Source organism: Curcuma longa, chromosome 6 (genome assembly GCF_044706935.1).
Source record: "Curcuma longa cultivar G26 ecotype Majalengka, Jawa Barat chromosome 6, ITB_CL_G26_1.1, whole genome shotgun sequence".
In the NCBI taxonomy this organism is placed as follows: domain Eukaryota; kingdom Viridiplantae; phylum Streptophyta; class Magnoliopsida; order Zingiberales; family Zingiberaceae; genus Curcuma; species Curcuma longa.
Genome location: NC_133866.1, coordinates 2,833,160 through 2,849,718, shown reverse-complemented (window position 1 = coordinate 2,849,718; position 16,559 = coordinate 2,833,160). Strand labels below are relative to the sequence as shown.

General features: G+C 41.1%; 1 pseudogene; it reads left to right on the top strand.

The window, feature by feature from the left end:
* Positions 1-12,602: 12,602 nt before the first annotated feature.
* Positions 12,603-15,504, top strand: LOC141830991 (putative disease resistance protein At1g61300; annotated as a pseudogene).
* Positions 15,505-16,559: the final 1,055 nt, after the last annotated feature.

Here is a 16,559-nt window from a genome sequence, read left to right as displayed (position 1 = left end):
GGAAGCATTGACAGTGTCAATAGGAATCTGTGTGAGCTCGGGACCTGCAGAAGAAGGAGATGGATCCAAAACAAAGAAAGGGGAATCAGTTGTTGACGGGGAAGCATCGGCAGTGTCAACATGAATCTGTGTGAGCTCGGGATCTGCAGAAGAAGGAGGTGGATCCAAAACAAAGAAAGGAGAATCAGTATGAAAAGGAATGGTAAATTTGGACTCAGAAGAGAACATCTTATGTTCCCAAAAGGTGACATGACGAGAAATACGAATTCGATTTGACACAGGATCCCAACAACGATAGCCTTTATGTTCTACCCCATATCCCAACAAACAACACAGACGATTCTGAGGCTCCAATTTGTTTCGTTCATGTGGGGGAAGGTGGACGAAACTGACACAGCCAAATGGACGAAGAATGGAGTAATCTGGTGGCTGACCAAAGAGTTTCTCGTAAGGAATGACATCCTGAAGTACAGAAGAAGGCATCCGGTTGATTGTATAGACAGCAGTAAGGGCAGCTTCTCCCCAAAACCGATCAGGACACGAAGCAGAAAGGAGCATGGCACGAACAGTATCTAGAATGTGCCTATGTTTACGTTCAGCCCTACCATTTTGTTGTGAAGTGTAAGGACATGAACGTTGAACAACAGTGCCCTGGGTAGAAAGAAAATTGAGAAAGGTAGAATCATTATATTCCAAAGCATTGTCAGTGCGGAGTGTTTTAATAGGACATGAGAATTGTGTTTGAATCATTTTTGCAAATGTGGAGTAAGTCGAGGCAAGTTCAGAACGATTTTTCAAAAAATAAATCCAAGTGAATCGGGAATAATCATCAACAAAGATTACAAAATATCGATAACCTTTGAACGTTCCAATGGGAGAGGGCCCCCAAATATCTGAGTGAACTAGGGAAAAAGGTTTATCAGCAATAGAATGATTATTTGAGAAAGAGAGTGCTGGTTGTTTGCCAAGCTTGCAATGCACACAATCAAAAGATTCAAATTTAATAGAACCAAAAAAACCTTTAGTAGCAAGAGATCGGAGGTTATGTGATGAAGCATGTCCAAGTCTGAGATGCCACTGATAGATGGAAGAAGGAGAAACGACAGCAGAGATAGAAGGAAAGGGTTGAAGGGAACAAAGCTCAAACAGGCGACCCTTCTTGCGCCCCGTCCCAAGAATCTGGCCCGTCTGCGAATCCTGAACCTGTACACCAGAAGACGTGAAAATAACAGTAAGTCCCTGCTCAACCAACTGACCAATAGAAACAAGGTTTAATGTTAAATGGGGAATGTAGTAGACATCTTGGAGAGATGGTGAAGTGGCATGACCAGTATGTGTGATTTTCATGGGGGCACCATTTGCAGTGTGAATGGGAGGCGAGGTGGTGAGAGGTTTTATAGAATGTAGCAGATTAATGTTAGAGGTCATATGATTGCAACAAGCAGAATCTAAGAACCATTGTCGGTTACCTGATGTGGTGGCTAATGAAGGTTTGGTAGATAAAACCTGAGTGAGTAGTTTATGGATATCCATAAGGGTAGGAGTAGTGGGCTGAGGCGGCTGTAAAACCTTTGTGACGGCGGCTATGGAGGAGGAAGAACCAGCTGTAGAAGATCTGCGACTCAGTTTTGGGCAGTTCTGACGGACATGACCCTTTTTGTGGCAATAACGACACTCAATGTTGGGGCAATGAGTGTAAGCATGTTCAGCATTCGGACAACGACGACATCTAACAGACTTGTCCGATCGAGCATTAACACGATCCATATTGAGAGACATAAAGAAAGAATTCAAGGAAGTAATTCAGATCCGAAAGTAACGAAATCAAAATCTGACCACACAGATGCGTCGACGATCGAAGCAGGAGTCGACGATCAAAATTCGACCACCGGAGCCATCAAAATTGCTAGAGTACCTTGACCTCGCTGCGTCTTGTTGTGGCTTGGGCGTCGACAGTGGAAGGAGTCTACCAATAACGAGGTGTCATGGAAATAAAGGACGTCGCCTCTCCCAAATAAAGGCAATGGTTGCAGCAGTTTTGTAGCATCATGGCTTTAGGATGATGGTTAGAAGAAGAAATCACCAATTGGAAGGTCGGCAGTTCGAACCTGCATGGGCCACCAATTTTTGCTTTGTTTGCTGTAACAGTTTCTTTCTTCGGCGACCAGCAGCGTGATGGGAGGGAAGAAGGGAAAGCAGCGTGATGGGAGGGAAGAAGGGAAAGCACGTTTCGGATGGTGGCGGCGGCGCCAGATAGAAGCCAATGATCTAGGGCTCTGATACCATGTCGGTAAAAAACATATGCTTTCTGAATTTAAGGCGGCCGGCCGCCTTACTATAATATAAGTTCCCCAATATATATACAGGGTAGCAATTTAACTCCCCAAAAATCTAGTAAATTATGCAGAGGAGATAAATAGCCCCAAAGGCTATTTACGACTAAACTATAATATAAGTTCCTCCCCAAAAATCTAGTAAATTACGCAGAGGAGATAAATAGCCCCAAAGGCCCTGCATTCATAATATAAGTTCTAATCCGCCTGTATATAATATAACTCTGCTACCCCTGATTAGTCGTAAATAGCCCCAAAGGAGATAAATAGCCCCAAGAAGATAAATAGCCCCTTTGGCGTAGACTAACTGTATATAATATAAGATAAGTACCTCTGCTACGCAGAGGCATATAAATAGCCAAAGGGGCTATTTACGACTAAGTAGACTAATCCGCCTGTATATAATATAAGTTCCTCTGCTATAACTTACTATATTTTTGGGCAGATAAATAGCCAAAGGGGCTATTTACGAAAGGAGAGAAATAGCCCCAAAGGCGTAGACTAATCCGCCTGTATATAATATAAGTACCTCTGCTATGCAGAGCAGATAAATAGCCTTTGGGGCTATTTACGACTAAAGGAGAGAAATAGCCCCAAAGGCGTAGACTAACTGTATATAATATAAGATAAGTACCTCTGCTACGCAGAGGCATATAAATAGCCAAAGGGGCTATTTACGACTAAGCCTAAAATCAATATAAAGGAGATATTTACCTAAAATCAATATAAAGGAGATATTTACCTAAAATCAATCTAAATTCCGAATTTAATGTTATTAAGGGGAGATAAATAGCCCCTTTGGCCCTGCATTCATAATATAAATAAGTTCTAATCCGCCTGTATATAATATAACTCTGCTACAACTTACTAGATTTTTGGGGCCTAATATAAAAGTCAATTATAGCCTTTGGGGCTATTTACGACTAATCTTCTATAATAAATTCCCGATATATCCCTAAAAAGAAAGTCAACATATAGTTAAGTTCTGTATATAATATAAGTTCCCAATACCCAAAAATATAGTCAATTCCCTAAAATCAATCTAAATATATAGTTAAGTTCTGTATATAATATAAGTTCCCGATATATCCCTAAAAGAAAGTCAACATATAGTTAAGTTCTGTATATAATATAAGTTCCCAATACCCAAAAATATAGTCAATTCCCTAAAATGAATATAAATTCCGCCTGTATATAATATAAGTTCAAATATATAGTAAGGGCCGCCATACTATAATATAAGTTCAAATATATATACAGGGCCGACGACTCCTCTCTCCCTATGGTCGAACCCGCCATACTATAATAAATCTCCTTGGGCCTTTCTTTTATTCCTGCGCATGATACAAGACTTTATATATATCTATTTCGTCATTCGATCACTAACACTAAGGTGCGGTCGAGTCTTTGTTGGGGTGGGGATGGGATTGCACGAAGAACTCAACTCTATAGTTCTTCACTTACTACTCGTAGAGGAAGGAGTCTTTTTCTGTGGTTCTTTTTTTTCAAAAAATCATGCCTCAACTAGATAAATTCACTTATTTTACACAATTCTTCTGGTTATGCCTTCTCCTTTTTGTTTTTTATATTTCTATATGCAATGATGGAGATGGAGTACTTGGGATTAGCAGAATTCTCAAACTACGGAACCAACTGCTTTCGCACCGGGGGAAGAAGATCCTGAGCAAAGACCCTCTGAGTTTGGAAGATATCTCGAGAAAAGGTTTTAGCACCGGTCTCTCCTATATGTACTCCAGTTTATTTGAAGTATCCCAATGGTGTAAGACCGTCGACTATTTTGGAAAAAGGAGGAAAAGCACTTTCATCTCTTCTTTCGGAGAAATAAGTGGCTCACGAGGAATGGAAAGAAAGATTCTCTATTTGATCTCGAAGTCCTCATATAAGACTTCTTCCAGTCGGATCACTTGTAGGAATGAAATAATGCTCATCCATGTTCCACACGGCCAAGGAAGCATCGTTTTTTAATCCAATGAAGAAGAGATTCTTTATCGAGGAATGGAAGGGCCGTAGGGCTCGCAATACCGTAATTTAGGGCCGAGTGTAACGACGGGATCTCCCGTCAATATTGGGAGATTGTAGACGTAAGGGAAGAGAACGTACATATCAGGTACACCATTTACGTAATACCTTAATTTGCTTAGGCTCGAGCGGCGAGTGCCCGCTAAAATATAGTCAATTCTCGCCATACATATAAGTTCTAAGGAGAGGGAGAGGAACGAGCGATTATTATAGCGACGTGAGAAAGATAGACTCCTTTTTAAATCGCCCCGCGGAAGGGTTCTCGAGATTAGAAAGAGTCCAGGCGTGCGGGAAGGGAGCGAGACCAAGCCACTCCTTGTCAGTTCTTCCTTCCCATTCTACGCCTGTAAAGTTGAAGAAATGAATGCAGCTTCATTCTTTTTCTGGTTTATATGATGAAGGTTGAAAGACCCTTTAGGACCGACTACAAGACGACAACTACATACAACTTGTGTATCTTTATTGAATATTATTTATAAATTTTAATATAGGAATGAATATTGTCTAAGCAAAGACACTAAGTTCCATATTAGGATGGAAGTCTCTAAGTCGTGACAAAAGTTCCTAGTCTTGGTCAAGACATTGTTGTTGTTTCTCAAAGTTTTCTAATTTTTCCAAGTCTTCTGCCGTCAAAGACGAAGCAACTTCAAATGGCATATATAGATATTCATTTAAGCCATCAAAAAAAATTTCTCATCAATACATCAAATTTATGTCCCATGTTTGCTGTATTATTATTTATGTCACTTGTTGCGGGCTAAAATAAAACTATTATGTATACCTAAAGTACTTTAAATTTAGAGAACTCATAGGAATGATTAATTAGTTTTGTATTTAGAGTAATTTAAAGTCACTTCTTCTTCCTCCGTCCGTAGGCTGACTTGAGCGTCGGAGTGGCCGTCCAGGGACTCTCCGGCGCTAGGATGACCTCTTTTATTCGATTATGTTTCAGGGCCTTCCGGTGGCTGATCTTCTCTCTTTCCTCGGTGTGGAGGCCCTCTCCAGTGGTTGCACCCCCCTCTCTTTACGTGGCATGCTGACGGGTCCGGTGACGTGTCCAGGAGCAGTTCTCAACCGGAACATAATTTGGCGCCGTCTGTGGGAACACTTTGCCCCGATTTGAGATGCCGACGGACGAACCTCCTCAGCCTCGCCTTATTACCATGACAGAGGAAGACTTTAACAGGGTAGTAGCTGCTGCCGTCCTAGCGGTTTCCAGACAACAACCACAGGTATCGGCTGGCCCCTCAAGACCTCCTTCTTTCTCCGCCGAAGATCCACCACCGCCGGTGCGCCAGTTGTTTGGGCCTACGAAGGTCCATTATTCTCAGGCCCATCACACTCAGGCCCATCATATTCAAGCCCGTCATACTCAGACCCATTATTATCAGGCTCATCAGGATCCAGCTCATCAGGCCCAGTCTATTGAGCTCCAGCCCCTCAGGCCCATCAAACCCAGGCCTACCAGACGCCGGCCCACCAGGCCCAGGTCCACCAGACTCAAGCCCATCAGAGCCAGGCCTACCAAGCCCCAGCCCACCAGGCTCAGGCCCGGGCTCAGCCCTACATCAACGCTACTCATATCCGGCCTTATCAAGAACCCCAAGTGTCTTGGTATGTACTTAACTTTTCCTACACTTGAATAATAATGATACTTCCGCAGGTCCTCCCTGCGTCAAGACTCTTCAGTTATTCCCCATACTCTCCTGACTCGGATAAGGTCGTGGATTGAGCCAACTTAGGGCTCGGACCTACGCTATCGACAATATTTAGGTCTCGGACCTACGCCATCGACATTATTTAGGTCTCGGACCTACGCCATCGATATTATTTAGGTCTCGGACCTACGCCATCGACAATATTTAGGTCTCGGACCTACGCCATCGATATTATTTAGGTCTCGGACCTACACCATCGACATTATTTAGGTCTCGGACCTACGCTATCGACAATATTTAGGTCTCGGACCTACGCCATCGATATTATTAAGGTCTCGGACCCACGCCATCAGTACTACTCTCCCGACTCAGACATAGTCGGGATCGAGCTCAAAGCTTCTCTACAGCCCTCTTGGCCTCATTCATTTCTTAGCTTAATCTTATGAGCACTCAGTCTCTCTGCCTCCATCTCGGCTTCAACTTCATTCATGCAGGAACTCTGCTAAGTCACTCTGCTCAGGCATTCGGCCATTCTGCTTAGGTATTCGGTCATTATGCTCAGGCATTTAGCCACTCTGCTCAGGCATTCAGCCATTCTGCTTAGGCATTCGACCACTCTGCTCAGGCATTCGACCATTCTGCTCAGGCATTCGGCCACTCTGCTCAGGCATTCGGCCATTCTGCTTAGGCATTCGGCCACTCTGCTCAGGCATTCGGCCATTATGCTCAGGCATTCGACCATTCTGCTCAGGCATTCGGCCACTCTGCTCAGACATTCGGCCCGTCTGCTTAGTCATTCGGCCATTCTGTTCAGTCATTCGGCCAGACTTCTCAGCCATTCATCAAGGCTTCTCAGTCATTCATCTAAGGCTTCTCAGTCATTCATCCAAGGCTTCTCAGCCATTCATCAAGGCTTCTCAGTCATTCATCAAGGCTTCTCAGCCATTCATCCAAGGCTTCTCAGTCATTCATCCAGGCTTCTCAGTCATTCATCAAGGCTTCTCAGCCATTCATCCGTGGCTTCTCAGCCATTCATCAAGGCTTCTCAGCCATTCATCCGTGGCTTCTTAGTCATTCATCCGTGGCTTCTCAACCATTCATCCAGACTTCTCAGCCATTCATCCGTGGCTTCTCAACCATTCATCAAGGCTTCTCAGTCATTCATCCAAGGCTTCTCAGCCATTCATCCAGGCTTCTCAGCCATTCATCCGTGGCTTCTCAGCCATTCATCAAGGCTTCTCAGCCATTCATCCAGGCTTCTCAGCCATTCATCCGTGGCTTCTCAGCCATTCATCAAGGCTTCTCTGCCATTCATCCGTGGCTTCTCAGCCATTCATCAAGGCTTCTCAGCCATTCATCCAAGGCTTCTCAGCCATTCATCCAAAGCTTCTCAGCCATTCATCCAGGCTTCTCAGCCATTCATCCAAGGTTTCTCAGCCATTCATCCAAGGTTTCTCAGCCATTCATCCGTGGCTTCTCAGCTATTCATCAAGGCTTCTCAATCATTCATCCGTGGCTTCTCAGTCATTCATCCGTGGCTTCTCAGCCATTCATCCAGGCTTCTCAGCCATTCATCCGTGGCTTCTAAGCCATTCATCAAGGCTTCTCAGCCATTCATCCAAGGCTTCTCAGCCATTCATCCAGGCTTCTCAGCCATTCATCCATGGCTTCTCAACCATTCATCAAGGCTTCTCAGTCATTCATCCGTGGCTTCTCAGTCTTTCATCAAGGCTTCTCAGCCATTCATCCAGGCTTCTCAGCCATTCATCCAAGGCTTCTCAGTCATTCATCAGGCTTCTCAATTATTCATCCAGGCTTCTCAGTCATTCATCCGTGGCTTCTCAGTCATTCATCCAGGCTTCTCAGCTATTCATCAAAGGCTTCTCAGCCAATCATCCAGGCTTCTCAGCCCTTCATCCAAGGCTTCTCAGCCATTCATCCAGGCTTCTCAGCCATTCATCCGTGGCTTCTCAGCCATTCATCAAGGCTTCTCAGTCATTCATCCAGGCTTCTCAGCCATTCATCAAAGGCTTCTCAGCCATTCATACAGGCTTCTCAGCCCTTCATCCAAGGCTTCTCAGCCATTCATCCAGGCTTCTCAGCCATTCATCCAGGCTTCTCAGCCATTCATCCGTGGCTTCTCAGCCATTCATCCAGTCTTCTCAGTCATTCATCCAAGGCTTCTCAGTCATTCATCCAGGCTTCTCAGCCATTCATCCAAGGTCTCTCAGCCATTCATCCAAGGCTTCTCAGTCATTCATCCAGGCTTCGCAGCCATTCATCCAAGTCACTCAACCATTCATCCAAGGCTTCTCAGTCATTCATCCAGGCTTCTCAGCCATTCATCCATGGCTTCTCAGCCATTCATCAAGGTTTCTCAGCCATTCATCCAAGTCACTCAGCCATCCATCTAAGTATTTTGACCATCTCATCCCCTGCTATCATCTCATCCTAGTACCTTAATGTACTCTCTTTATGACTGATGAACAGGCTTCTTCCCGAGTCCTCCCTATACTCTCTGGTCTTAGTCCATCTTCATTAGCAATTACCCTCTTCAGGGTTTAATCCCTCCCGACTCGGCATATTTCAGGCTGTCATTACCTCTATCCTCTCGGACGCCAGGAAACTCGGGATCTAGAGAGAGCAACCGCCGTGACACTTATAGCTAAAGCTCAAGTACGACCAACTCCTCTACAGCTACAAACCACTCCCTCTCACAACGGCCGACTCCTCTACATCTACAGACCACTCCCTCTCACTCTCTAAAATCTTGTAACAGACCCGGATTCGGCTTGGTTCAGCAGTCCAGCACTGCCATTCAGTCCGGCAGCCCCACACTGCCGAATGGTGCTATAAAAGAGCTGACGCTTCAGGCCGAATACGAGTCCTCAGTTGATTCCTGAGGCTGAATCCTCGATCGACGCCCCATATTACTTCCTGAACAGGAAATAATATGCGGTCTGTCGTAACACTCGGTCTAGTCAGTCGACTAATCCGCTCCTTCGACTAGACTAGCGGAGAGGCTTGTGTTATGGATGTTATAGCCGCCATCAATTCACATATGGGTGGTCATCACGCTCGGTCAAACACCGTAGGGAGTCAGCTAAGCTAGGCAGGATTTGACCACCTCAACAGACCCGGATTCGGCTCGGTTCAGTAGCCCAGCACTGCTACTCGGCTCGACAGTCCAACACTGCCATTCGGCTCAGCCCGGTAGTCCCGCACTGCCATGCGGCTCGGCAAGCAGCTTGGTCCTGCCACTCGGCTCGGCACAACTCAGCCTCCATTCAGCTCAACAACTCAATTCTGCCAGCTCCCCTGAGCCCACTCGGCACTCAGCCCACTCGGCATTCATCCTACTCAGCCCATGTGACTTTGACATAAGGGTATATTTCAGGTCATATCATGTCAAAAGAGGTCTTATCAAGATCTGGACCATGCCTTGTCAGAAGGATGTGACTTTTCAGAAACGATCTTCTTTCTGTATTAAACAACTTTGTCAAGCATTGATGGAAGACATGACTTGTCTCTCTCTCTGATGACTAACCTAACCAAGCATTAAATGAGGATGTGATTGATCATCTTTTCAAGATCATGCTTTGTCAGACAAAATCGGAGCCTTCTCTCCTAGTGCTATAAAAAGACCTCCTCAAGTATAATGGAGAGGGGGAGGCGTCAGTCTCTCTCTCTCCCTCTCTCTCTCTCTCTTCTTATCTTTTTTGGACTGAGCATTGCATTACAGTATTTTTATTTTACTGTACTTCTTCTTCCTCCGTCCATGGGCTGACTTGAGCGTCGGAGTGGCCGTCCGGGGACTCTCCGGAGCCAGGATGACCTCTTTTATTCGATTATGTTTTAGGGCCTTCCGGTGACTGATCTTCTCTCCTTCCTCGATGTGGAGGCCCTCTCCGGCGGTTGCACCCTCCTCTTTTTACGTGGCATGCTGACGGGTCCGGTGTGATGTGTCCAGGAGCAGTTCTCAACTGGAACATGACTAATAGCACATCTAGCTGGTCTCAAGTAATTGTGTCATTGCAAAAACTTACATAGTTTGCTAGATAATTTTTGAGAGGTTTACTTCACCATTGGAAGAGTTGTTGCATGCGAAGGATAAGTTGAATCGAGAAACACGAGAGAGGGGATGAATCTTGATTTTAAAACTTTTCTTTTTAAATTCTTTTCGAAATCAAAGATTGCAGCGGAAAGTAAAGGCAGCATGTAGATATTAATTTACTTGATTTGTTTAGACTTTTCTCTTGTCTGACTTGTCAGGACTTCTTTTTTATCAATCATCCGATCAATCTTGACCTCATTGGTCTTTTCATGATTATGTTAACCTTGATCAATCATGACTTTTTATTGACCTAGTCAAACCATCATCAAACTCCAATGAATATTAGGAAATAAATAATCATTAAATCAAATTGTTTCAAATTCAATTAAACTCAATCTAATTGAGTCCTTGAGCGTGCTAAACAGAATCTTACTCGCATCTTACTTATATATACAACTTGTGGAGAATTATGGGCCCAAAAAATTAGTTATGAGGATGAGTTAGTGGTGCAACTTGGTATTTGAATATTTGATAGCATTTGAAGCAATGGCAGAGCTAACTTGGATGATTTACCTAGGTTAATTCTAGATTGTGGACTACGCCGACGTAACACCTCGGATTATATTCTTCGTTCTTTTAAAATTTCTTTTCTTTCACTTGTAAATTTAAGCATTGTCGGCCCTAGGCTATAGCTCGCGAGAGGCTCCGCCCTTATCTGAAATATGATGAAGCACTTAATTACGTTTGATACATACATATATTAACGTTAAATGTAGACCAATTTAGATAATTATACTTAAAATTATTTTTATATATTTTTTACTATCGATAATATAAAATTATTCACAAACATCTTATTATTTTAATCAATCAAATATTGCTGCCTACGTAACATTGCCAAAGTAGCAGTTGAGTGTTCTTTTTCATCTTTGCCTATACAAGCAAGCTAAATCAATAAACAATTTTTTCGGGAAAAAAATCAGTTTAATTCAGATCTTAAAAAAATCAATGCAATATGTGGGAGAGTATTTAAAGGAAACAAATAGGTTATTTGGAAAATTAAATACTCATTTTATTATTTTTCCTCTAAGACAAATAATCAATCAATCAAATTTTCAAAGTCAATTAATTAACTCTAAAAAAATAGTATTAACTTAAAGAAATTAATTAAATTGCTTGTATTTAATTAGATTGTCCAAGATTGCATCTCGCCTTCCAGGAAGACAAGCTAGGTCAACCACCAAAACACACATCTAAAGAAGAGACTGTATTACTTGGAAGAGTATGTAGGATCGGGTTAGACCGGCTAGAGAAGGGTGAATAAACGGTTAAGAACAATAACACTCGTCTTTTAAAAAAATTGATTGTAACTGGATCATTAATGCCTCCAAGGCAGTTAACGCTCAATCAGAATCCTTTAAACAGAGAAGGTTTTACAGTTGTAGCACAAAGACTTAGAGAGAAAATTACAAAATAATTGATGTTATAACTTCTAAAACTCTAAATTTTATTTATAGCCCAAGAGAATAGATTTGGATCGTTGATCGTAGATGAACTTTCTCTTGATCGTTGATCCATTGATGCAATCCTAACGGTTGATTGGAGATAACTTTAAATCTTGAGCATTGATTTGATAAAAGGAGAAAATTTATCCTTTTTTTTTAATAAAAGATAAACATCTAAAATGTTTATCTTTTATCCAACCATTTGAAACCAAGCTTTATCACAACTTTCATTATCCTTCATCAACCGTGTTGTCTTCTTCTCGTGCAACATGCAAAGCATTCGTGGACTTTGGAAATTAACTATGAGGAAGAGTTAGTAATTAATGTGATGTATGATTGAGATATTTAAAAGAACAACTTGTGGTTTAAATATTTGATAGCATATGTTCCAACAATATGACCATTTTGATACACACAAATGAAATACTTAATTAATCCGGCCATTAAATTGAATTCTAATTTAATTTTATTGTATTACTCCCCTAGTTGTCATAAAGTTAGACAAATAAATTAGATGGATGGAATTCATTAGCATAACTTGCATGCCTTCATAGATCAAACCAGACAAAGAGGAACCACCTTAAGTTGATTAGTGATTGAGTGAGAATATATAGATATATTAAATCATCTCCTATTACAGTCCACCAGTCCCTCTTTACAGTGATGAGAACAAAAAAACTACTTTTCATTGCCAAAAAAAAGAATTATTTTTTAAATTCTTTTTACAAGCAAACAAACCATTAGATAAATATATAAATGTAGCCAACTATTGCTGGCAATTACGTTGCATTAATCAATTGAAGTAGCAGTTGAGAGTTCTCTTTCATCTTTGAGCCCACAAGCAGTTGGACAGTTCTCTTTCATCTGTGAGTTCCCCTTACTTGCTCCGTAAAAGAAATAAATCTCTTGTTATAGTTATATTGTATACATGATCTCCCTCTCTGGTCAACTCCTCTCTGCTTAACTCTTATCCATATTGCTAATTGATTGGCAAGTTAGAGCTTCTCCTCATCCATGGCGTTCATCAAACTAAATCTCAACGTAGACGTCAACGGTTGCCTGAGCGGGCTGTGGGCATCGCTGAAACTGGGCAGGCCAAAGACTGGCATCAAGAAATTGGAAAAGGAAATGGCAAGATTGAGAGGCAAAAGGGACGACATCAAGAAGCAGATCAACGATGAGGAGCGCGAGGGGAAGATTCCGACCAGCAAAGTGAACCAGTGGCTACGGGAGGTGGAGGAATTGGAAGACCAAGTGACTGATATCAACCAGGATTTTCAAAGTATCAGTGAGTATTCTCCCGTATATACCTTTTTGCCTTTTCACGCCAATTATATTGCTTCATTAGGTTGCTTTTATCAATAAGAGAGAGAAGAAAACAAGTTTTTCCATCTACTGCTTTGTTTCGTTAGATTGCTTCAGTTGCAATTGCTTCAACCAAACTAGCAGGCACGTCGAGTCAATCACAGCAAGCAGGAGATCAGGTCCCTATCAGAGAGTCATCAAACTGCTGCTCCATCATCAGAAGAGTGGTGAAGAAGCTCGGCGAGGCTAATGAATTGATGAGCCAAGTTGGTGCACTGGATCCGATTGCGACAGTTGGGCCTCCGGAACCCACCGTGATGCTTCCCATCTCACACCGGCCACCTATTGGGATCGATTCCTATGTGGAGGACATTGTGGGCTACATCAATGGTGGAAAAAGCAACATCATAGGCATCTACGGAATGGGTGGTGTCGGTAAGACCACCATGTTGAAGAGCATCCAACAACACTATTATAATCATAGAATATTTGATCATGTCATTTGGGTTGTGGCCTCCAAAGAATGTCAATTGAAAAGGCTCCAGATGGATATTGCTAATAGTCTAGGACTGAAAACACTGCAGGAGAGTGACAATGAACTAACTTGTGGTGAAAAGTTGTTTAGCTACTTGAAGAATAGGAATTGCTTGCTACTTCTTGATGACATTTGGGAACATCTGGATCTTCAACTGTTGGGGATGGCACACTCAGCTACTGAGCAAAGCCAGCAACAGCCGCGCAAAGTCGTGGTGTTTACAACCCGCAATGAGACAGTGTGTGCACGAATGAAAGCAGAAAAGAAGATCAAAGTCAAATGTCTGGATCCAAATCAAGCATGGCAACTCTTTAAGGAGAATAGTGATGGGGATGTTCTCAACTCAGATAGAGGAATCAACTCTTGTGCTCAAGAACTTGCTAAAGAATGTGCAGGTCTTCCGCTCGCTCTTATCACCGTCGCTCGGGCCATGTTAGGGAAAAAGTCATGGGAACTTTGGAAGGATGCTCTCCATCAAATAAGGGATAAACATGAGTGGACAGCCATTGATCTTTCAAAAGAAGATTCAGTTGTAATGTATAAAGCCTTCAAGCTAAGCTATGACAGTTTAGAAAATGACTCGATAAGAGAATGTCTTTTGTGTTGCGCTTTATGGCCCGAAGATTATGAGATCCACAAATTTGAACAGTTGATACCGTGTTGGATAGGTTGTGGCATAATCCGTGAATTTAATGTGATCAATGAAGCTTTCACCAAAGGATGCTCCTATTTGGAAGTTCTCATGGCTGCATCCTTACTAGAGCACTCCTCTAGAGATGAGTATTATTACGAGGCTAAACATGTGAAGATGCATGACGTCATCCGAGACATGGCATTATTGATGATCTCTAAGTTAAAGGGGAATGGAAGAAAATGGATTGTAAAAGCTGGAATTGGTTTGCATTATTTACCTAGACAGGAGGAATGGCAGGAGGCAGAGCGAGCATTATTCATGCAGAACCGTAATTTTCCTTTACCAGAGTATGAAACTTCTACTTTTCCAAAACTTTCTATGTTGATTCTCCTATGTAAAAATTTTCATGTCTTATGCCTCCAAGTTTGTTCACAAGCATGCCTCATTTAACATACTTGGATCTCTCTAAATGTTATATAAAAGAGCTTCCAATGGAGATTTGTAGCTTAACTGAGCTTCAATATTTAAACTTGTCCCACACTCCTATTAGTAGTTTGCCAATCAAGTTTGGTTGCCTCTGCAAATTAGAGTACTTGCTTCTAAGGTATACTTTTATTAATACTGTACCCAATGGGAGCAATATCCAATTTATCAATGCTCAAGTGGCTGGATATAGGAGGATATTCTCCTGTAGATGATTTGTGGTTGAATGAGCTGAAATATTTCAAAGGACGCCACCAATTAAGTCTGAGAATTGTCATTGATCCAGCTAATCTTGACAGACTGGGCATGCTACCAAATATCTCTGTATGGAACCTCACTTTGGGTCGGATCAGAAGTGGTGAGGACCATTTGGGCACTTTACAATGGAGCCATAGAGTAACTGACAACCTCGAGAATCTAGAAATTTCAAATGTCCAGGGAGACAAATTAATGATGAATGCAGGCGTGGGCTGTGAATCACGTTTCAGATGTTTGAAGACTCTCACATTTGAAAATATAAAACAATTGGAAAAAATTTGGTTGAATGGAGTTGGGTTCAACAACCTTCGCGACCTATATATTACTGAATGCTACAAGTTGAAGGATGTTTCTTGGGTTCTGGAACTGCCATGTCTTAATCTTCTACACATAAAAAGTTGTTTGGAAATGGAGGAACTAATAAGTAATGTTGGGAACTCCCATTCTAGCTTTGGCATCAAGATGTTGATTTTGCTTGACATGAATAAACTGCATCGCATTGCAAACCAACCACTCCATTTTCCCTCCTTGGAATATATAATTGTGTCCGATTGCCCAAGGCTCAAAAAATTACCATTTGGGGCTGAAATATTGAAGAGCAGAATATTAAAAGAGATTAAAGGTGAGCAAACTTGGTGGAACAACTTGGATTGGGATGACGAGAGCAATAAGGATTCCCTCACCCCTTATTTTAGGTAATATTCATTTTTGATATATATATTTTCATACCAAATTATTTATTATCTACTCTGTCGACATGAAATAAATGAACATTTGAAAATGATTTAGCATTTTATAAAGTAGGTTTGTATTATGTACAGGGAAGGATTAGTAGTAGCTCGATGATTGTGTCTCGAACTTTAAAGACAAAACTTGGATCTCTCAGTTTGGATTGATGAACAATTTTAGAAAAAAAAGCTTGGGCCTTTGGAGCTTGGAGATGTTCGCTATTCTGTCTTCTTTAATTTAGCTTGTGTGAGATTGTTGATTATTTAGTTTTCAATAACAATCATGTTAATTTGGCTTTCATAATATTTTTTTGTGTTATTATTCTTAATTACTTTGTATGAACAAACTTATTTTCTTAGGTTGATTTTAACTCTGCGATAAACACATATATGCAGTCTGCTTCATCAGAGATGACACATATAATTGATTTTAAAACAGTTTTATTTCGTATAATATACAGATTTTATAAATATTATAATTTAACTATCATAAGTGATACGGTTTAAATAAGATACTCTAATTTATTTTCATCTCGGAGAAAAAAATCCGTAATTATCTTTTACACCATATTAACATTTTCAATCCAAGAAACAAATATATATTAGTATTTAACATTAATCAATGTATAATAAAAAATATGTTTTAAAACGTTTAATCTAAGCCAATTATTCCACTAACTCACTGAAATTCTATACGATTCAATAAATGTTTTATAAAATCAAAATTGGAATTAAGTGCATCAAATTTATATAAAAAAAATTTATAGATGATTACCCAAAAAGACATTTTCTATTAAGTGCATCAAATTTATATAAAAAAATTTGTAGATAATTACCATTTTTTTTCTATTCTCAATCTTGTAACAACGAGATGCTGAAAATCTTATGCTGTAAATAAACCATACCTGAATTCAGAAATATCATCTTTGCACTATTTCCAAAATTTGAAGTTGAAAATCGAAGCATGATCTTCCAAGGGGTCAGGACTTTAGCATCATATATCTTGACTGAATAGAGAAGTAATGA